The following is a 22,795-nucleotide window of genomic DNA, read 5'->3' on the forward strand; positions in this document are numbered from 1 at the left end:
TGTTGATGATTTTGCTGTTTAATATGTCCCCCATGTGTAGTGCTGCAATGCTGCCTGGTGTTCCTTAGGGCAGGAGGCTGTGACGTACCTTTACAGAGAAAGTATGTGTGTTGGACAATCTTCTTTCAGACGAGGTACAGTGCTGTTGGTGTGAGTTCAATGTTAATATATCAACAATATATATTAAATAAGGTGACTTTAAAGAGAAACACACAGAGAACAAGGTTATGTATTGATCAGTTGAAGAAATTGTGACTAAGGCTTGCAGCAACCTAACCCTGCATTTCCCATAGGAGCAGTGGGTCATATTCACCAATTCAGTGTTCACAGCGACTTTATAGAATGTCACACTGTGCATAATGAGAACTGACTGTATCTTATGTAATCCTCACGTACTTCTTTATAGTAGGCAGTGTAGGGAACAGGGTGTCCACATTCTACAGGCTATTACAAACCGTATGAGCCAAGTAGAGAATTTAAAATGTCTTGTGCTCAACATAAGAGCCATGAGATTTTGAGCAAGGAAGATCTATGATGAACTGATGTTTAAGGAACAATTATCTGGCAAGAGAATGTAGTATTGAGAGGAAGAGGGAGAACTGAGCTGGAAAGGAGAACCAGCTGTTAAATTCTCCAAGTATTCCCATTGTTAGGTGAGGAGATTTGGATCTAAGGTGCTGATGTGATAAAGGAAAAGTAGCAACCAAAGGATGAAATAATGGATTTGGTAACCATATATAGGGTGTAAGTTAGGCTGTGGTTCTCAAAGTGGGGTCCCTGGACCTGCAGCATCAGCATCACCTGGGAACTGAGTAGAAATGCAAATTCTCAGGTGCCGCCACAGACCTGCTGAACTGGAAACTCTGGGGTGGGCCCCGAAAATCTGGGTTTCAACAAGGCCTCCAGGTGCTTCTGGTAGCCTCAAGTTTAAGAACAAATGAATTAGAAAAATGATTCCAATACGTCACCATGTCCAGGTAAGCTCCCTGGCAGCGTGGTGGTATTTGTTTAGAAGATAAGATGCATTTTAAATTTTAGGAAAAAGTAGTTCAGCGTCTGTTTCATCATAAGGATTCCAGAGATGCCATTTTAGCTCTCTGCGTTTAGGCTCTTTTGTCCACAATATATTCTCTTTTAGAGACCCTTTGGTAACTTATTTACCACTTACCACATGTTCTGAGAGTCCCTTCTTTCTTGAAATCCCCTTTCAGACGTGAAAATATACTTTATTTTTTGTTCACAATCTCTTTTATTTAAAATCTGGATTTCTCTTCCTATAGGATCATGTATTGCACATGCAGCCTTACTGTAAATGTGGAATGCCATTGGTTTGTTCCAAAACCTTAGAATGTTCTAGAATTTAGAACCTGATGAATAGAGAATTTATATGCTTCTGTGTAGGACTCATATTTTTCAGATGTCTAGAGGTATCCCAACTTGCCAGTAATGTGGCCTTAGATTTAGCAGAACTTGAAAATCTGAATATAGTAGAAAATGAATTACATCTCTCATATTAACATTTACAAAATAAATGATCACAATGTTAACTTACCAATAAGCACTTTCTATATTCTCGGCTTGAAAGTATCTTGCTTACACAATAAACATGACAAAGTTTCAAAGATGAGCCAATTAACTTTTCAGCAAAAGCTTGACTTGAGTGTATCTTGGCTTCCTTTTTGACAGTTTTAGCCTTAATGTTACTGTATTGTTTTCTTTTTCTAGGAATCAGAGGTGAACATTTTAATTTTTAATGGCCACTTGTATTTTGTGATATGCATGTGTTCAAACAATCTATAAGAACCAACCATTACCACCCACATATAAGATTATACAGGAATGGAAGAGTTTTGGCTGATTTATTGTATATAATTGTTCAGCCAAAGCAGATGGCAGACTCTACCACTTACAATGATTTAGGGGTTTGAAACAGTATTTTTAAATACAAATAATCTCAAAATTGGTAATATATAAAATATAATACTGTGTTAACTAACCAAAACAGTTAAATTTGTTATCTTTCCTCCATTTATAAGGATACACCCATTACATAGATTCTGTACAAAATTGCAGAGATCACTTTTTTCCTTTTCAAAGTTTATTTATTTTAATTTTTAAAGTGAGAACCTTAGTGTTGGGTACACTGCTGCAGAATTACTGGAAATACTGAGAGTCTTTTTGAAAAGTGTGGAAGTCTAAAGACAATGAAAAGTACATTTCTCCAATGTCAAGTCCTTTGAGGTTCTGTCTAGTTGTACACTGAAGAGATGGAAGATTAAGTACCAGCACAGGACACAAGAGAACAGGCTGCCAACTTGAGGCCTCCCCACTGACCACAGTGTGCCTGGCAGATGCTTGGAGATTAAATCTGGCCTTTGTCCATGGGTGGGCCCTGAGAGGAGGATTTTGCTTAAATGACCAGAGAATAGACAACATTTTTTCTTGATAATAATACCATATAAATTTCTTTATAAATCTCTGAATAAAATTTTAAAAATATAACCCATACAGATTCAACTCTTACTGACAAGCCCCACAGCCTTCTCTAGAAAGCTCAACAGAAAATGTCTCAGCTGACTGTGAATTGGTCTTCTCTGAAAGCCAGCCAGCCCTTCACTGATAGCCTTGGATGAGGAAGGCCAGATACAATTCTTTGAAGATGTTTAGCTGAATTCAGAACCAAAAATCCTACCTCCAGTTGGCTCCTCTGTGAGAATGGATGGCCAGCCTTATTTCACAGGCTGGGCAGATGAGGTTTCAGATGAGCGTAAATGCTCTGTTCCCCAGTGATGGAAAAGCTGGATTGTGACTTTGATTCAGAGCTAAGATTTTACAGATAAAGATAGGGTCATAGAGGGAAACAAAGATTTCAGCAAATTGGTTTTTTGTTCTCTACAGTGGGAGTAATTTAACAAGCAGATAGTCTCTCACTCCAACTTCTCTTCCCTGTTCTCTATTTGTAATATCGCTGTAAAAATTTTCTCTATAAAAATTTCGATCTTTTTTCTTTGCAGTCTGTTTATTATCATCTTTATGAATTCTTTGACTTCATCACCTTCTTGGCACCACAATGTTATCCATTGAGATATTATTATAGATTCAGTTTTGCAATTTCATCCTCTTATCTCTATTTCCTCTGCCATTTCTTAGTTTTAGTTCTTATTGTATCTTATGCTTGAAAACATTTAAAGCTTACAAAGTATATCAGTTCCTTATTTTCTCAACTTTTTATTATCTAAGTGCCCTCAACTATCACTTTTTTTTAAAAAAGAATTGAAATACATAAGAGAACAATACACTGTAATAAATTGACCACTTATAAAATTAAGTTCAACCTGAAATCCCTCCCCACTTAACGGAGATGATCTTTTATAATTCACCATGCTTTAGTTTGGGCAGGGTCAGTTTATCAATGATTTTTGGATGTTTTAAACCACATGAGATAAATAGAGTGTAAGGTAAAATTCTTAATCTTGAGAAGTTGTAGAATTTCCTGATGGTTAGGGAAATTAATGGTGGAGAACCTGAATCATATGTAATGTAGTTGATTAATTAGCACCTGACAGAGTTTGTTAATTTGGTAATGATGATGATAAGACATATATGTTGAAAAGATAACTTTGCATATCAGAGGCCACTGGGAAAATTCATAATGTTCTGAAATACCACAAAAAATGACCATTTTTTCATAAAAGATGTCATACATGATGGCATCATATACTTCCCTCAAAAAATTTGCAATGAAGAAAATTAACGCTTGAGTCATTTTAATTCTAACAATTTGTTCATGCCTATTATTAGGTTAAAAATTTTAAGAAATAAAGTGGTAAGTGATGTACTTGCTCAATTTTTAACTTATTTTAGGAAAACAACTTTTTCACATTTTTAAAAAATATTTATTTGTATTTATTTTATGCTGAATTTATTCCTGGGCACAAAGCATTTTTTTTTAATTAAATAACATCAATTCTTTTAAAACTCTTTCAAAAAGTTGAAGAGGAGAAACTACTTCTAAATTCATCCTGTGGGGTTAGCAATATCCTGATATCAGAGCCAAAGACGCTAAGAGAAAATAAAATGACAGGTCTTTGAAACTACGGAAATGGAAAACTACAATAGAATACAATAGAAGAGAAAAGTACAATTTCTATTGTAGAAAACTACAATATCTTTGATGAATATTGATACAAAAATCCTCAATAAAATAGTAACAAACCAAATTCAGCAGCATATTAAAAGGATTATACATCATTTTTAGGTGAGATTTATTCCTGGAATGCAAGGATGTTTCAATATATGAAAATGAATCAATGTAATAAACCACATTAACAAAATGAAGGAAAAAATAAAAAGATCATCTCAATGGATGCAGAAAAAGCGTTTGACAAAACTAAACATGCTTTCATGTTAAAACACTAAAAATCCTTCAGGGTTAAAGGAAGCTACTTCAACATAATAAAAGCCATATATAGAAATTCACACAAAACATCATATTCAAGGGTGAAAGACTGAAAGCTTTTCCTCTAAGATCAAGAATATGGCAAGAAGGCCCACATTCACCACTTCTATTCAACATGGTATTAGAAGTTCCAGACAAAGCAGTTAGGCAAGAAAAAGAAAGAAATAGCATCCAAATTGGAAAGGAAGAAGTAATATTATATTTGTGTACAAATATTATCTTCTATGTTGAAACCCCTAAAAATTCCACAAAAAAATTGTTTGAACTAATAAATTCTGCAGAGTAGTGGGATACAAAATCAACATGCAAAAATTAGTTGTTCTTCTATACATTAATAATAAGTAATCTGAAAAAGAAATCTACAAACTTTACATTTTTATTTACAATATCATCAAAAAGAGTAAAATACTTAAGAATCAACTTATTCAAAAAGATAAAAGTTTCAATGATGATTTTGCAAAAATAGAAACATCTGTCCTAAGATGCCTATGGACTCTCAAGGCACTCTGAATAGCCAAAACAATCTAGAAAAAGAAGAAGAAAGTTAGAGAACTCATACTTCCTGATTTCAAAACTTACTACAAAGTAATCAAAACAGTGTGGTACTGGCATAAATACACACAATATATTAATGAAATAGTATAGAGCGCCCAGAAATAAACCTTTGCATATACGGTCAAATGATTTTTGACAAGGGTGCAAAGACCATTCATTGGAGAAAGGATAAGTTTTTCAACAAATGGTGCTGGGAAAACTGGATACCCACATGCAAAAGAATGAGGTTGGATGCTTACCTTACACCATATACAAAAATTAAGTCAAAATAGATCAAAGATTTGAATGTTAAAGTTGAAGCTATAAAATCCTTAGAAGAAAACACAGGGTAAAATCTGTGTGTCATTGTGTCCAAATGCCATTGCCAACAATGATTTCTTTAATAAGACACCAAAGACATAAGCAACAAAAAAATAACAAATTGGACTTCATCAAAATGCAAAAGTTTTCTGTATCACAAGATACTATCAACAGAGTAAAAAGGCCACCCACAGAATGGTTAAGAATATTTGCAAATCACATATCTGATAAGGGATTAATATCTAGAATATATAAAGAACTCCCACAACTCAACAATAAAAAAACAACCCAATTTAAAAATGCACAAAGGATTTGAATAGACATTTCTCCAAAGAAGATAAAAAATGGCCAGTACACACATGAAAAGATGCTCAACGTCACTAAGTATCAGGAAAATGCAAAATAAAACCACAATGAGATACATCTTCACACCCATTAGGATAGTTACTATCACAAAATCAGAAAATAACATGTTGGCAAGAATGTTGAGAAATTGGAACCCTTGTAATCTGATGGTGAGAATATAAAACTGTGGAAAACAGTATGGTAGTTCCTTCAAAAATTAAAAATAGATTTACCATATCATCTAGCAATTCCACTTATGGGTTCTGAAATAATAAAAAATATATTTATTGGTCTCTTCCTCCAGTTCCTGGCACAGAACTCCTAAAACCCTTGTCATTTTCAAAATGATAAGAACACTAGTAACATCTCTTGTTCTAATATTTGTCTTTGACTCCATCCCTGACACAGAGCTCCTAAAACCCTTGTAATTTCCTAAGTGATAAGAACACTAGGAGAATCTTTTGTTCTATTGAGGCAACTTTGGGTGGGCTCCTGGATAGCTCCTGGATGGGGGTTGGTCACCAGACAGACCAAGCCCTGATCAGAAGCTTGGAATGTTTAGTTCTACTCCATATCCTCCAGAGAGGGGAGCGGGGCTGGACACTGAGTTAATAATTGATCATGCCTACATGTGGGATCCTCCATAAAAATCCCAATAGAAGGAGGTTCAGAGAGCTTCCAGGTTGCCAATGACAAGGAGTGCCTGGAGAGTGGTGCACCTGGAGATGGCATAAAAGCTCTGTGCCCTTTCTCACATACCTTTCCCTATGAGCCACTTCCATCAGGCTGTTCTTGAGTTATATCCTTTTATAATAAACTAGTGATCTAGTAAATGTTTCTCTGAGTATTGTGAGCCACTCTAGAAAATTAATCAAACCCAAGGAGGAGGTTGTGGGAACCTCTGGTTTATAGCCAGTCAGTCAGAAGTACAGGTAACAGCCTGGGCTTCTAACCGGCATCTGAAGTTGAGGTGAGGTTGGGTGGATGTGCAGTCTTATAGGATTGAGCCCTCAACCTGTGGAATCTGATGTATCTCTGAGTTGACAGGATCAAATTGAGTTGAATTATCTGACGACCAGCTGACATCCCAAGAATTGCTTGTTGGAGGTCTGGGGAACCCTCCCACATGGGAGAAAATGAATCTCAGAACACTATTTATAGGTATACACTCAAAAGAACTCAATGCAGAGGTATAAAGTCATATACGTACACCCGTGTTGTTAACAGTGTTATTCAAAATAACCAGAAGCTGGAAGCAAGCCAGGTGTCCATCAACGGATGAATTGACAAAAAAAATGTGGTGGATACACACAGTGGAATACCATTCACCCTTAAAAAGGAAGGATTTCTGACACATGCTATGACATGGATGAACCTTAAGGACTTTATGCTAAGTGAAATAAAGCCAGCCACAAAAGGAAAAATACTGTATGATTCCACTCATATAAGGTACTTAGAGTAGTCAAATTCATAGGAATAGAAAGGAGAATGGTGGTTCCCAGGGGCAAGAGGGAGAGACAACAGAGAATTGTTGCTTAATGGGCACAAAGTTTCAGTGCAAGGTGAAAATAGGTCTGTGGATGGTTGGAGGTTATAACTACACAATAATGTGAATGTACTGAATGTGACTGAACTGTACACTTAAAAATGGTTAAAATGGTGAATTTTATGTTATGCATATTTTATGACCATTTAAAAAAATTAATTATTTTCAACAAATAAACAAACACTAGCTACATGCAATAGCATGGATAGATATCAAAACCACAATGTGGCATAAAAGAAATTATATTCAAAAGGGTATATATTTTATAATTCCATTTATATAAAATCCAAAAAAGAAACAAAACCGAGGTCTGGCTTCCAGTAATGGTGGAGTAGCATGTTGAACTAACACTCTCACAGATAATGATAAAATCTGCATAAAATATTATATATATTTATAGAGAATCATGTATATATATGTAATACACATATAATAAATATGTATATGTGTGTATGTATAAATCTCTTCCAAAGCAAACAGAACTGAGAGGGAGTCTTCCCTTAAATGATGGGAATTGCACCAGGAGATATTTGCAAGCTTGAGTCTTTTACCTCAAAGCATTCCAAAATCTGTACATGGCCCAGACAGGGGAGAAACTACAGTCTTACTTGTAATGTTAGAGGATGTATTTTGGGGCTGCCAGAGTAGCTGGAAAGTTAGGGGAGAAATTCATGAAGAGAGAGACCCACAAAGAGGATAATTTCAAAATAAGTATGAATGTCTCCCCCCTACACACACCAAATTGGCAGATCTTTGAACAACACACATACAGGGTAGGTCCCAGAGGGCCTAGTGTAAAAACAGTTGGAAGATGAAAGAACTGAATGAGAATTTCAGCTATGCTCACTGTAAAAGAGATAGGATTGGAGTTTCAGTCCAGCCAAGTTAACTCCCTGCTAGAAAAACAACAACACTCTTCAAAGGGATACAATAGAATCCAGAGGCTTTTTAACTATCATCCATGGTTTCCAGTACACAATTTAAAAAATCATGAGATTTGAAGAAATAGGAAAGTGTGATCCATATATGAGCAAAAGCAGGCAGTAGAAGCTATCCCCAAGGTGTTGCAATTAGCAAACCAGCATAAGAAAGTAGCTATTATAAAGATGATCATGGTGGTAAACAAAAATATTTTCATAATGAATGAACAGATGTGGAAACTCAGCAGAGAAATGGAAATTACAAAAGAGAACCAAATAGGAAGATGAAATAAAAAAAATACCTTTGAGTTTACCATTAGATTAGAAACAGTAGAAGAAACATGAAGATAGTGCAATAGAAATTATCCAGTCTGAAGAAAAGAATGTAAAAATTTTGAAGAAAAATGAAGAGAGCTTTACAACCTGTGATATGATTGAGTCCCCAGCAGAGAGGGGAGAGACAGAAAAATTAAATGAGGCAGAAAGGCAAATCAATAACTAATAGCATAATTTCCAAAATTTGGTGGAAAGTCTTAAATTTTAGATCCAAGAAAGCCAGGAAACACACAAAATAAAATACAAATTAAAACCATACCTAGGCACGTGATAGTCAAGCTGCTAATATCCAAAGATAAAAGGGAAATCTTGAAAGCAGTCAGGGAAACAGATATATACAGGGGAAGACATTACATACAGGGAGAAAGAATGTGAATGATGGATGATACATTATCAAAAACAAAAGAAACAAATCAATAACAAAATGACATCTTTCAAGTGCAGAAAGAAAACTCAAAAGTCAACACAGGATTCTATATTTAGCAGAACTCACTTTCATAAAGGAAGCAGAAGCCACAATAAGATACCACACACCTATTAGTGGCTAAAATAAAAAATAAAATTGCAAATACCAAGTGCTGGTGAGGACTAGGAGCAACTAGAACTGGGAATGCAACATGATAGTTGCATTCGGAAAACAGTTGAGCAGGTTCTTATAAAGTTAAACATACACTTATTATATGACTCAGATATCCCACTCCTAGAGATTTACTGATGCAAATTGAAAACTCATGTTTAAACAAAAACCTTTGTGTGAATCTTTATAGCCATTTTATTCATAATTGCCAAAAGCTGGAAATAAACTAAATGTCCTTCATCAGGTGAATGGAGAAAGAAACTGTGGTGCATCGGTACATTAGAATAGTACTTGGCAATAAAAAGGATAAACTCTTGATTCACACAACAAGATGGATGAATCTTGGATGCATTTCTCTAAGTGAAGGAAGCCAGATTCAAAAGGATATATGGTATATAATTCCATTTATATCACTTTCTAGAAAAGGCCGAATTACAGGGATGCAAAGTGATCACTGGTTGCCAAGAGATGGAGTGGGGGAAGCGGTTGACTACAAAGAGGCAGTATGAGAGAATTTTAGGGGTGAAAAAACAGCTCTGTATGGTACTGTGGAGGTGGATACATGACCATAAAGTTGTCAAAACCCATAGAACTGTACTCTGCAAAGAGTGAATTTTACTCTGCAAATTTTAAAAATCAATCAGGATGCTGGGGAACTCAGATGGAGTGCAGTGAAAAATGAATCTCACTGTATTACAAGCATGTGACATAACCACACAGAAGAGGTGGGGATGAAAGATCCTGACCTAAGTAACTTTGGAAGACAGTGTTTTGATGAGATACTGTAAAACTAAAGTACTGGACACAAACACTGTACACTAGGTGATAAATGTGTTTTTCATAAGGGTATGGATTAGCAATTCTGAAACTAGTTGACACATTAGTAAATATATTGTAGATAACTGGAGTTAAGTTTCTCACTGTTGGTAAAAGAAGTTACGTATAAACAAAAGGAGAATGCTAGAATAAACTCTGTGGTGCTGGATTGGAGTTGGAAGTATCAGTATGAATCCATGTCTCTTTTAATATATCTATCCAGATAGATAGTTAGATTGATAGATAGATTGATAGATCAATAGATAGATGTGTATACCTGAGTTTCTATTCATACATACATTTCCAAGCTCTGCTGAGTGGGTCTAGAAGCAGTGACACTCTAGTATCAATGAGCACACCTAGTTCCCAGATCTGGGTTTATATCATTCTCCAATTAAAATAAGCAGGTTTTCTTGGAGAAGTGGCTAATTCTAGGACTGGAGATGGAAAATACAAGATGAACCTGGAACATGCTGTAGTGCCAGAAAGTAGGAAAGTGCTTTAACAAAACACAGAAAATGATGAGATGTGTCAAAAGGAATCAATCTGAAAGACTTCCCAATGGTTCAAGCTGGAAAATTGTGAGCAACAAAATAAATAATGGTGGCATTGGATTATTACCCAGAGAACAAAATAAATATCCATGAGTCTATACTGATATAAAATAGATTAAATAAGAAAGGAAGAAAGAAAGAGAAAAAAAAAGAATGAGAGAAAGAGGGAAAGAGAGGAAGAAGGAAGGGAGAAGTAGGGGCGGAATCTTCCTCACAGAATTCCAAATAATAAACGTGGCTGGATAGCATGAAATAGAAAATCGCCACTAAAATACCACAGTAATAATTACCGTGAGCAAGGACCGGCCTGGTGGCTTAGCGGTTAAGTGCGCGCGCTCCGCTACTGGTGGCCCGGGTTTGGATCCCGGGCACCCACCGATGCACCGCTTCTCTGGCCATGCTGAAACCTCATCCCACATACAGCAACTAGAAGGATGTGCAACTATGACATACAACTATCTACTGGGGCTTTGGGGCAAAAAATAAAGGAGGAGGATTGGCAATAGATGCTAGCTCAGAGCCGGTCTTCCTCAACAAAAAGAGGAGGATTAGCATGGATGTTTGCTCAGGGCTGATCTCCCTCACACACACACACAAAAATTACTGTGAGCAAGACTGATTGATGAATGCAAAAGCTGTGAGTGAAACTTAAAGAAGAAACAGTACATTTGCAGAGCCTCAAAGCATCTCCCTCCAAATACTTAAATTTTTTCTCTTAATTTCTTTAAAAGACCTATGACTATTTAAAGCAAAAATTATAACACTGTATTGTGGGATTTATAACATGGGTAGATGTAAAACTTATGACAAAAATAGCATAAGGGACAGACATAGGTAAATGGAACTGTTCTGTAGCAAGGCTCCCATATTTTACATTGATTAAACTGGTGCACTATTAAGTCTAGTTAGGCTGTGATATGTTAAAGATGCATATTGTAATCTGGACCCACCACTATAAAATGCAAAGTTGTGTCACTTAACTGCTAATAAAGGAATTAAGCAGCAAAATAAAGGCTTTGTACAAGAATGTTCACAGGAGATGACCTGCACGTCCTCAGGAGAAAGACGAGCGCACTGTAGGGCAACCACAGAGCAGAACGCCCTCAGCCGTGCCGAGGAGCAAATGCTGACACACACATGCTGGGTGAGTCTCATCAACCTCGTGCCCAGGGAGGCAAGCTGGACAGAAAACAATACACGTGGGAGGATTTCAGCCAAGATGAACCTATGATGAAAAAACCAGAACAGTGGTTGCCTCGGGGGAAAGAAAAAATTGCCTGGGAAGGAACAGGAAAGAGTTTTCTGGGGGTGATGGAACTATTCTATTCTTAAAGGGGTGAAGGCTATATGGGCATGTTTATTTGCCAAAACTGTACAGTTGAGAGTTGTGTCTTTCTGTGTGCATACATCTTACCCCCCCACACACAAAGAACTAAAAGATTAATAAAGTGAGGTGGGAATGGGACGGAATGTGGATGAAACAAAATTGGCAGACAATTAGTAGTTGTTGAAGCTGCGTGACGGGCCGACTATGCTATTTTGTTTATTTTGTATATTGTTTAAGTTGTTCTGTAATAAAACACTCGTATAAGAAGACAAACTCGATATACAGTGTTTGCTGGTAAGATATCGGTTACCTTTTGGGAGGAAGGAGGGAGAAAGGGATTGTCAGCGCCTGAGTGAAGCTGGTGCTAGTTCTTGGTCACACAAGTGTGTTCACTTTGTAATAATTCTTTGAGGTTTACATGGATGACTTCTGCATATATTTCTGTACTAATGTTATACATCAATAAACACTTTAAATCCTGCATATTTCCACAAAGATCTTAACTCAATATCTCAGAATAACAGCAGTGTTTTGTTTTAAAGTGGAACATGTTCACTCATGGCATCATCAGATGGATTTTAATACTTCCAAGTATCTATTAATGCCCTCACCCTTGCGTGGCCCCCTGGGTCTTTCTATTTTTGGCTCAATTTGGCAAGTGTCATGGCTTTGAGTTTTTATGATGGGTATGGGCCCTTCAGGTGGGCGAGGTCCAAGGGAAGGATCTCTGCAGCGACCTTGACCACGGGAGTCAGAGGGAGGATCATGGCAACCTGGAGGGATGGAGGGGATGGTAGGACAGGTGGCCTTGAAAAGGCAAATTCCAGAATTCCAAGCACCCAGTATTTCCATTTTAGATATTGAATTTACACTTCAAATACTGGCCAGGAAGTTTCCACGAGGGCTGCAAGCATCCTCAGCAATAGCCAGGCTGGTGAGCCCCACCCTTACCTGAGTGCAGGCCTCAAAGGATGCAGCCCAACCACACTGCGCATACTCTGGGGGGTGGGCAGGGCATAGAGAGTGGGCATAGAGAAGAGGCGGGGTAGAGGATGGGGTGGAGAAGCAGAGGCATGGGGACCAGGGGCGGGGGGACAAGGTGGGAGTTGGGGCCCCTAGCTGTGCATGCTGGCAGCTTTTGTCTCTTAACCACTCCCAGCTGGGAGCTTGCAGGACTTCAGGACTACAAATTCCAGGAGGCTGTGAGCATGGGGAGGTGCCTAACTCCAGGGTGAGGAGCAGGGCGGTGTGCGCTTGGCCGAGGGCCAAACCGCCCTTGACTCAGGACTCTGCTCCTGCACCCGCTGCACGTGGGCTGAGTCCCGGAGGGATGCCACGGGATGAGCGGGACCAGGGAGTTAGGAGGATGTGGCGGCTGCATGGGCAGCCGAGGGCCTGCAGCATGCAACTGGTTTTGTCCAAAATTGAAGTCGGACTCGTGCCTCTTCCACACCGCCTCCCTCCATTGCTTGATTCCTCCTCCCATCTTCGTGCCTGTGGGTCTTTCCACAGCCTCCGACCTAGTCCAGGGCCAGGTGCTTCTCTAAACTGCCTATGGGAACTGGTTTGACATCCCAGAAACTTTCCACTTTGCCTGCTGCCCTCTGCCTTCTCCAGCCAAAGTGCCATCCTTTCATCAGCTTTTGAGAGAGATTTGCTCTTGTGGCCGCTCTTGCAAGTACAACTTAAGAGCTTTGCAGGGTGGTAACATTGGCTGTTGCTTGCCTTTTTTGCAGATATGGAAGTTGAGACATCTGTGAGGTTAATCATTGGTTTCCCCAGGATCCGCTAAGAGCAGAGGAGAACAACCCAATTTCCAGGCAAGTATCTAGTAGGCCGTTTTCACCAACGCATTCCAGTGCAGTGGCCTCCAAAACAGCAACCTTAAGATGAGAATAGCTTAAGCACTTTGCCCTTTAGATTGATCACCTAATCTCAGCTCAGGCATGAGTGGCCAGTCTCTCAGGGACACGGGTGGCGACTCTGATCACTCAGGAAGAGACCAGTCGTCCAGCTTTGGGAGAGGGACGTTCAAGGTAGACAGCACTTGGGCAGCATTTGAAACCCGTCAGCTTTAACATCTCTGCTTTGAATTCTGACAAGGTTCCCAGATAAACATGCCTAAGGATAGTCAGAGGTATGATATTCTTTAAAAATTGATTAGAGTGGTGAAAGGAATATAGCATAAAATATCCTGCTTATTTGCAAAAGATAAAATGCAAGCAAGACCTTCCTGTTAATTTTTTTTCTGCTCATTCTCTTGGCTGTACTGTACGTTTGAATGCAGAAACAAAAAATTTGAATTGCCAAATTCTCTTTTCCTGAGATTGGTAAATTAACTTAAAAGTCTTATTGAAACCTGTGGAGGAATGGTTAGCAGCTTTCATGATTTATGTCGTCCCTAAAAATCTGGGCGTTGATCTACAGGAAAAAAAGTCCCTGTTTATATTACACATCCCAATAGGTTACATTTCCGATTTCTGAATGTGGGGTATTATCAAAGCAACTGAAAAACCTGGTCATGGAAACTGGACCCTGTCACTTTGTCAAGAATTTGCCTCTGTATGAATTAATGACACATGAATTCTTTAACATTTTTGTAAAGAAAGGATGAGAAAGTGTGTAGTGTCTCCGAATGTGGCAAGACAGGGAAGTCTCATTAGACCACATCCTCGGGTTCTTCTCTCGTGTTCAATAGGCCCAGGTGATAATCCGTGTAGTCAGGTGCAGAGCCCCTCCCCCAGTCCCCAGTGTTCCATCCTACTCTGGCCTGTGCCCTCTTCAGGGGTTTCTGATGACACTCGTCCACAATTGTTGGAAGGAAACATTGTAACATGAGGATATTCATCATCTTAAAACAAGGATTAATGGAGAGGAAAGTCTCGGGGTGTGTGTGCTCCGATGCACTGCTGTTGAGGTGTGCCCGCAGTGACAACTGTGCTCCCAGCAGTCCCCACAATGGCTGTCTCAGACGTTTGATCTCCTGGCGCAACCACAGCAGCTGTTGACAGAGCTGGGCACTCGTCGTGGTTCAGTGTCTTCCGTCAGATTTTGTAGCTCTGACCCTCCTCTGCTTGCCCCATTCCCACTCTTATCTGCTGCATTCATTGCTTTGTAGTTGTTTCCTAGGAGCCACTGTGTGTAACTCTATTTCACAGTATCTTTAGGGACCCACTCTCACTACACGTGTCACTGTACAACAGCCCCTTATCCTGGTGTAGCCTATGTTCATCCTCTCCAGTGGAGCTGTGAGGAACCCTGCTTACTCGGAGCTCCTCTCATTCTCATGCTGCTGGGGCTGCTTACGAAACTGGGCATCTCGTCTTTGGTCATCAACATTATTCTTTTCATTGATTTTCTGAAGTCGGAGACGACTTTGTTAATAATGTGACACTGACTGTCACGGGCACTTTTATGTATCTTCCCCAACAGCTCTGTGAAGTAGGTCTGTGATCCCCATTTTACAGGGGGAAACACTGAGGCTCAGAGAGGTCGAGTAGCTTCCTTCACTTCACACAGTTTCTTGGTACATTTTGAGTCTCCACTTGGAACTTCGCCTCTCAGATGTGTGCACTTAGCTGGCCTTCCAATTTGTGCCTCTCTGCCATCCTCTCCAAAGGCACACGCCCCAACCTGAGTCCATTGTCTGCTTGATGACAGTCACCCTGCACAAACTGGCCCCATGCAGGGAGTGGACTAGTCAGGTGTGGTCCTCCAGCTTACCCAGGGTAGGTTCTAGGTTTATTGTGAGAGCTGGAGCAGGGGAAGATACTGACCGTCACTCACCTGGAAGGTTTGTTATGGAGAAATACTCCACTGACTTTTTGCAGGTGTCATGTCTTCTTTGTCTTCATTGCTGCTCTGGGCTTTCTCCTACAGTCCGTGCTGTGCAATAACATACAGTACAGAGACTGGTGAACATAATAGTATTGCCCTGCACCAAACGGTCACATCACTCATTTTTCTAATTATGAAAGAATTACATACTATAAAAAAAGTCAAGTTACCCAGATCTATTTAGAGTAAAGTGAAACCTCCCCCATCCATCCCTTTCCCTGCAAACGCACTCCCCTACTCAGAAGGAACTATAGTTAAGATGTTGCAGCTTATTGTTCTGGACATTTCCTATGAATATATAAATACACATAAAGTTTTTTTTAACATAAATGACATAACTACATCATTTTGCAATTTGCTGTTTCCCAAACCATATATCATAGATGTCTCTCCTTATCAGTGCTCGCCACCCTAACTTAGCTTTTTAGAAGTTTTAGAGGTACTCCAAAGAACAGAAATACCATGATCTGTTTATTTCTTCTTTGATAGAGATGGGATTATGTCCAGTTTCACTATTATACATAATGCAGCAGTAAGATCCTTGTATGGAGTTTATTACACTGCTATTCAACTGCTCAATTTTCCTTGTTTCCTCTTGGTCAGAGACTATGATATATTTTTAACAATTTTATGGGTATTATTATTATTATTGTTATTATTATTTTTGTGTGTGTGTGAGGAAGATCAGCCCTGAGGTAACATCCATGCCAATCCTCCTCTTTTTGACTAGGCAGACCGGCTCTGAGTTAACATCTGTTGCCAATCCTTCTCCTTTTATTCCCCCAAAACCCCAGTAAATAGTTGTACGTCATAGTTGCACATCCTTCTAGTTGCTGTATGTGGGATGTGGCCTCAGCATGGCCAGAGAAGCGGCGTGTTAGTGCATGGCGGATCTGAACCCGGGCCACCAGTAGCAGAGCACTTAACCACTAAGCCACGGGGCCAGCCCTATGGGAATTATTTTATAGGGAATTTAATTTTATCACTGAATAAAGACATTTATGGGGAAACTGGACTTTAAGGTCATCCCTCTCAGTATTCTGGAGAAAAATCATGAAACTTCGAAGGTATGAGGCTTGCTCTATCACACTCTAACAAGTCATGTTAACAATTTAAAGTTGAATGTTTGAATAGCCTCTACTCTCTCTGTTCAGAAGAAGAATGACTTTTTCTTGTCTTGAAAACTTCTGACTCCAGGGGCTCTCAGTTGGGCTTCAGAGAGGGTAAGATATTGGTGTTGTATCTGTTTCTCTTCAGCTGTAGGCTGCATCTTCTAAAGATCATAGACTTGAACATGGTCCAATAGATGCATATGATTTGGGTCAAAAATTCAAAGTAATGAACCCAAGATAGGGATCTATAACTTTGGTTCTTAATAAAGAATTTCCTTTGATATCCTCAAGTCTCTGTGATTACTAGTAAAAACTCACCTATGGGTGAAGAGATGTGGTTCTGCTGGCAATGTCTGGTTTGAACATCCATAGTTAAGGCTGCCACATCCATAGGTAGATTAGACTTGACCTCTTGACGACCTCTTCCCTTGGTCTTTGACCTGGGAAAAATAAGAATTTAAAAAAGCTGCTGTTATTAGCACTCAATGCTAGAAATGCCCATTAAAGAGTGAGTTTGATTTGGTAAACCAAGGGGAGTATAAGCAGAACAAAGTCAGTAATATCTATAAAATTTCAAAAAATTCTAATTTTTTAAAATATAACTCTATTTTTGCCACAGTGCAAACTGTGTATATATGAATGAAATATCCCTCTGTCCATTTCTTAAGTTGTTTCCATTGACTTGAGGGATTTATCCTCTAATCCGGATTCTAAGTGTGAAAGAACATCTTGGTCCTTCAAAGAAAAGAAGCCATTGAAATTTGATTTTCTTTTAGCTCGGCCTCCTACAGGTTTGAGGAATAAATTATCATGTAATGGTACAATGATTCTGAAATCTAATTGTTAATTAGAGGGGTGTAAGGGATGATTGAATGGTGGTTCATCCCCTTGGTCAAGGGTATTGTACACATGGACGTGTAAACACGATTCAGGAAGCTGCTTCAGCCCTGTGACATCCCTGAGAACCACAGTGCAGGAGGATCTAGGCACACAGCCATCTGCCTCGATCTCCTGGGTTACGTGTAGATCCAGGGGTCTTGAGAGTGGCGTCAGAGCAGATAACTTTTATCTATTTCTCCCCTTCCTTCTCTCCAGCTTATCTCCAACAGTCCTGACTATCATATTTTAAAGACCAATTATAGTTATTTACATGAGCTGCTTGTCCATTATTGCAGAGTAATAATCAGGCATACCATTAAATATCATTTAATCTACCTAATTAAATTTGTTGTACCTTTTGATTGATTAGAACACTAAAGTTAGTTCAGAGTTTGATATTCACCAAATGTGTTAATCTGCTTACACCTGCCATGTGCCTTATTCCTCTTAGAAGTGTATCTTTGGCCCGTCACAAGATTTTAATGAATCAAATCATCATAAATTAAGATAATGTACTGTCTTTTGGATTATCGGGAGGCATATGGGTCCATTTTGGAAATATGCCCATCTGTCTTTGCTCCCATGGGAAGTTTCTGGTCACTGGCTCTCCACGTGGCTTGCATAAACCCTAGGTCTATAAAGCTTGGTGCCTCTCCTTCTAATTGAGGTAGAAATAAAAGAGGTCAGAGAGACTTATTAAAGTTTTGGTTGCATGAAGTCTTCTATGAAGACCATCCATGCATATGTTATGGATAGCTCTCTGTTCCTTAGACTACTAGTTACTTTAAGGGCTTGTCAGGAACTGTGAATGGTCTGATATTTTACCTTACCTGCAAACCAATAAGTTAGCCTACCATGGTCTTACAGACGCTGGCAAAAGACACGAGACCCATGGGTCAGAGACACAGGACTTAATGACACAGCAATGGCAGTGGCCAGAGTATCAACATTTGCACTGTTTCACTAAATCCCACTTCCCAAAGGGTGATACACAGTGGGCCAGGAGACATGCTGAGGGTTGCAAGATCTCAGAGCTTAAGGAACTCATATCTTTGATAATAGGCAGGAAGTCTGCTGACATTTGGCCTGGGGAGGGGTGTTATTTTTATTATACTGGGCAGTAAGCAAGCATGACCTTTGCTCCAGAGGAGGCCACTATTTCTATCTTCCAAGGTTGACAGCTCTACACACGTTCTTGAAAAGATAACCTGGTTTTACTGTCTTTCAAAGATAAGCTTGAATGAGACTTCATCATCATTCCGTTCTTCTGTTACCTTTATTGAGATTGTTCAAATATGCTCTTTTCTCTGTAAAGTTCACTAACTTTATTCATACATAAGGGATGTTTTTGGTTTTATTTATTAAGTTAAAATTTTCTTATTAGAGCAAATGAGGAAACTATTATGGGTTGGATCTGAAGGTATGCTTTTCCAGGAAAAACGTGAAAGAAGATCGGTGCTCATAGAACTTTGCCACAAGGAGTTGATATCAACTTAAATGATTTTAATTTGAATACTGTTTTGTACAACTTTCTTCCATCTTACTTCATCCTCTCTGCTTCCTGTAACTCACATATGGGCATGGGGCAGTTTCAGGGATTCACTGAACTCGTTTACAATATTCAAATGGTTTTTTCTGTTGTGTGATTTTTTTTTTTTGAGGTAAAGTTAACATACAACATTAAATTAGTTTCAGCAGTACAACATAATGATTCAATGTTTGTATAAATGTTGAAATGATCACCACAATAAGTCCAGTTAACATCCATCCCCATACATAGTTACAAATTTTTTTCTCTTGTGATGAGGACACGGCGTATTTCAAGGTGCAGAAGAATCAACGATGGTGTCATACTTTTCCATATACAGCTTGATGAATTTGGACATAAGTATACACCCTTGAGACTGTCACCACCATCAAGGCCACAAACATATCTATCACCTCCCAAAGTTTTCTCTCACCTCCTTTATTACTATTATTGTGTGGTAAGAACTCTTAATATCTACACTATTAGCAAATGTGATGTATGCAATACAGTCTTGTTAGCTGTAAGCACTATGCCATATCCTTGATCTCCAGAACTTATTTATCTTGATTACTGAAACTCTGTATCCTTTGACCATCAGCTCCCCATTTCTCCATCCCCTCAACCCCTGGCAACCACCATTCTAACCTCTGCTTGTATGAGTTTGACTATTTAAGATTCCACATATAAGTGAGTATTTGCCTTTCTCTGTCTGCCTTATTTCGCTTAGCATAATGTCTTCTAGGTCCATCCATGTTGTCAAAAATGGCAGGATCTCCTTCTTTTTTCAAGGTTGACTAATATTCCATTTCTTTATCCATTCATCCATCAGTGACATTTAGGTTACTTCCATATCTTGGCTATCTTGAATTAGCTACAATGAACATTAGAGTGCAGGTATTTCTTTGAGACCCTGAGTTCAATCCTGTGGGCATATACCAGAAGTGGGATTGCTGGATCATATGCTAGTTTCCATTTTTGGAGTAAGCTCCATAATGTTTTCCATAATGGTTGTACTAGTTTACATTCCCACAAGGGTTCCTTTTCTCCGCATCCTCATCAACATTTGCCATCTTTAGTTTTTTTGATAATGGCCATCTTAACAGGTGTGAAGTGATAGCTCATTGTGGTTTTGATTTGCATTCCCTGATGATTAGTGATGCTGAACACCTTTTCATACACCTGTTGGCCACTTGTATGTCTTCATTAGAAAAAGTCTACTCTGGTCCCTTGCCCATTTTTTAAATTGATTTGTCTTCCTCTTATTGAGCCAACACAAAAAAAGAGAAAAAAATTTCCAGGCATTATGGATGTTTCCCAGTTGATGCAGATGGTTTTGTATTTACAGTGGTACCAAAAGATCATGTTTCATGCTTTTTATTCAGCTTGTTATAAGACCAGCAGTAGCTGCGGCATGGCAGATAATCGGGATCTTCTGGGTTTGGAGGTTTACAACATAAATGAGTGGTAAGGAATTTTTTTATTATTCCAAGGAAATTATTGAGATCATAGTCCATGGAATCCAAGATTGATAGGTGTAGGAGGAAATTAAGGTGAGGATCGGTGATCTGGCACTACTTCTGATCTTGAGGGACAGGTATCTACTGTATGAGTGTTTGAATAAAAATATTAGAGATCAGGAATTTGTGGTGGGTGAATATGTTTTCTGAATTATTTACTTTTGAACATAACCATTTGGATTATGTGAACATTTGGGATATGGGAGTAAGTCGTTAACAGGGGGTGGTTGATAATGTCACTATTGATTTAACTTCTATGAACACCAAGTGGTCAATGGATTAAGCAAATGAGTAGTCAGAAAACACAGAAATGGTAGGATTTGGGATTTAGTAAAGGTTTGGGGACCGACTGTCCTGAGAGGGAGTGTCAGGACTTGTGCGGTTTAGAGTGACAAGGACAAGAATAGAATAGAAACACACTCAAACAAGGAGGGGGTGTTAACAGGATGGAGGAAGAAATGATTTGGAGGAGCCTTGAGTTTGACCTTGAGCTTTCTGTTCTTGATGCAAATTTGCCTGATGACATCCCAGGACACAGGTCAGATCTATCCCCAGAGGATAGAGGGAGGGTGGAAGTACAAAACAGCCAGGATAATTGTCCTAAAAAGGCAGGCTTCCTTTATCATTTGACCCAATTTCATGATTTATTTTTGTAGGGTAAGAGGAAAAGAAGGATGATAGCCAAGTCTTCACAGAGGAAGCAGCATAACTGTGGGAACCAGTCCAAACCAAAGCCTGGTTTAACCATCTCCATCCCTTTGAGGATGTCTAGTGACATATTCAAGAGGCCGGTTACTAGAATTTCATCCCATCCTGGCAATGAAGGGTCTCTGGGAGGACACATTGGACGAGCCCCACCAGGTCTGCTGGCCCGAGAGACCACAAGGACTCAAGGCCTGTAGAAGTGCAGGACAACTAGTAAATCCTTTCAGTCTTGCCAAAGCGTTGGAAAAACTTGCCTCTAGTCACACAGGTGAATCCCTGCCAGGTGTGCTTGCAGGTGGTCTGCACTCCAGGTCCCATGCCCACTCCTGCCGGTCTTCAGATTTGGCAGAGATGATTCCAGGAGCTGATCTGGGCACTCCACAGTTCCACTGCCAACAATTTCTGGCGACTGAGGAAGGTATCAGGAAGGAGGAAAGGGCAATGAAGAGCACCGGAGAGAGACTGGTGATAGCACTGATGGCGAACAGACTTGCTAGCGAGGCAGAGAAAGTGAGGGGCCAAGAAGACCGTCTTGACAGCAGACGAAATGGAGCAGGCACCTCAGTGAGGTCTCTTGGCAGCGTCCCTAATGTTTTTGTGCTTTGAGCTCTTGAAACTTTGAAATATACCAATATGTTTCTTTTATTAAACTCTGCTGCGTGACAGAAAATATAGACAGTGGTTTCTTTCTGAGGTGAGAGGTTGAGTTTCAAGTGAGGAGAGAAAGGTCTTCCTTTTACATGCTGTTCTCTCATTTTCCATTACTATGTATGTTATTTATTTGTACTTTCAAGTCATCAGCGAGTTATCAACGTCACGGGATGATTCAGTTTTGCCCCATACTGTCACAGTAAAACCTACTTAAAGTGGATTATTCCTTTTGTGTCATGTTCCAATAGATTCCAAAATATTATTTCAAAAGCACTTCGATGTCTATGTTCTCAAATTAGATATTTACTTCTTGCATGCTACTTAAGAGTTGCATCTTCCTTCTTGCATGCTACTTAAGAGTTGCATCTAAGGAAATACCAGATTTCCCTCAGTTTTTTAGATACTTATGTGTTGGAAATTTGATTCATGAAGATGGACATGGCAGCTGGGGGATCATGCTCTTATCAAAAGAGACCATTTCGGCGTCAGTAATCTGACAAGAACTCACTGCTTGTTGAGATTTAATTGACTATTTGAGGGATCAAGCTTTCGCTATTGGCACTTCTCTTTCTCTTTGGAGGCGAAGTATTGCCTTCCCAGTCTTTTCATTACCAAATCACTTTCCTGAGTGGCTGTGCCATGTCAGGGAGGGCCTGGGATGCCAGGAACCAGGAGTCATCCTCAGCTTCTAGCTGTCCTAAGAAGGCTTCCCTGGCAGAGTCCAGCCTGTGTGTCTGGGTGACACTTGTAGCCATCAGACAGGAGGCGATAACTCACAAGTGCCAAGTGACTCATCTGACCCTTGTCTTACAGGGTGTTTCCAAGGGATGA

The 22,795-nt window shown here is 39.3% G+C and overlaps 1 pseudogene; it reads left to right on the forward strand.

Annotated features, from left to right (window-relative positions):
- Window positions 1-969: 969 nt before the first annotated feature.
- Window positions 970-22,795, forward strand: LOC131419397 (methyl-CpG-binding domain protein 3-like 1; annotated as a pseudogene).

Source organism: Diceros bicornis, chromosome 21 (genome assembly GCF_020826845.1).
Source record: "Diceros bicornis minor isolate mBicDic1 chromosome 21, mDicBic1.mat.cur, whole genome shotgun sequence".
Lineage (NCBI taxonomy): Eukaryota > Metazoa > Chordata > Mammalia > Perissodactyla > Rhinocerotidae > Diceros > Diceros bicornis.